This window comes from Tachypleus tridentatus, chromosome 4 (genome assembly GCF_004210375.1).
Source record: "Tachypleus tridentatus isolate NWPU-2018 chromosome 4, ASM421037v1, whole genome shotgun sequence".
In the NCBI taxonomy this organism is placed as follows: domain Eukaryota; kingdom Metazoa; phylum Arthropoda; class Merostomata; order Xiphosura; family Limulidae; genus Tachypleus; species Tachypleus tridentatus.
In genome coordinates, this window is record NC_134828.1 from 47691180 (window position 1) to 47692163 (window position 984).

Consider the following 984-nt stretch of genomic DNA (forward strand, 5'->3'; position numbering starts at 1 on the left):
CAATCTCCAAGATATGACATTGTTTTGTGTAAAGAAGGATGACGAGTAAAATACGGATTGAAAGATTTTGTTGTGGGAGACAACCTAAATGAATGTGTAGGATAGCCGAATGCGGTCACAGAGTGGTATGAAAATATGTGATCGTGTCAGCAGGGTTGCGATGGAAAGGATAAGAATTATAATCATAAAGAAATGATTCGAGACATCAGTATCAATAAGTAAGGAAAAGAATTAATCCCTTTCAATACGCCTTTCTAATGTAAGACATAAAATCAGCGGTTTCTTTTATACGTCATTACAAGTGTGTTTCATCGCAGAATACAGTAAGTTGAATGTTTGAAATTAAATGAATATTGATATATACATATATATATAGAAAGGTTTTTACTTGTAAATGCACTCTTTTTCCAAAAGTGTAGAAACTAAAAATACACGGTAGCGTGGCCGAGCGGTCTAAGGCGCTGGTTTTAGGCACCAGTCCGAAAGGGCGTGGGTTCGAATCCCACCGCTGCCATTCTTCCTTTATAGAAGAAATATTTTGGAAAGCGCCGGTTCTCGTTATCGAGTGCAGACGTGGTTTTTCGAGCTACTGTTTGACTTAGTGTGTGTTTCTTAGCTAAGCCTAGTGCGCGTGTTGTTATTTTTTTGTGCTTTTTGCCATTTGTTTGAATATGTCTTCTTCCACCTATCAGGTTATGGAAGTTATGCGTCGCACGGTGTTTGTGGAAACTTCAAATTCAAGCCATGGGGACGTGATCCATGCTGTTGTTACTACGTTTCGTGCTGAGTCGGTTACTGCTGTTGTTCCAAGACCGTGAGGTTATGAGGTAACTTTTGTTCTCCCTGCTGATGTGGACCTGGGTATTGATGCTGGTCTTGTTGTCAATGGGGTACATTATTCTGCTAATGGTGTAACTAAACGAACTATTACTGTGTCATTTATGGATGTCCCGGAATATATTGATGATGATATTATACTGAATA

The 984-nt window shown here is 39.0% G+C and overlaps 1 non-coding gene across 1 annotated transcript; it reads left to right on the forward strand.

The window, feature by feature from the left end:
• Positions 1 to 434: 434 nt before the first annotated feature.
• On the forward strand, positions 435 to 514 carry TRNAL-UAG (transfer RNA leucine (anticodon UAG)). The gene has a single exon. It is a non-coding gene; the product is annotated as a tRNA-Leu (tRNA).
• The last annotated feature ends 470 nt before the right edge of the window (positions 515 to 984 follow it).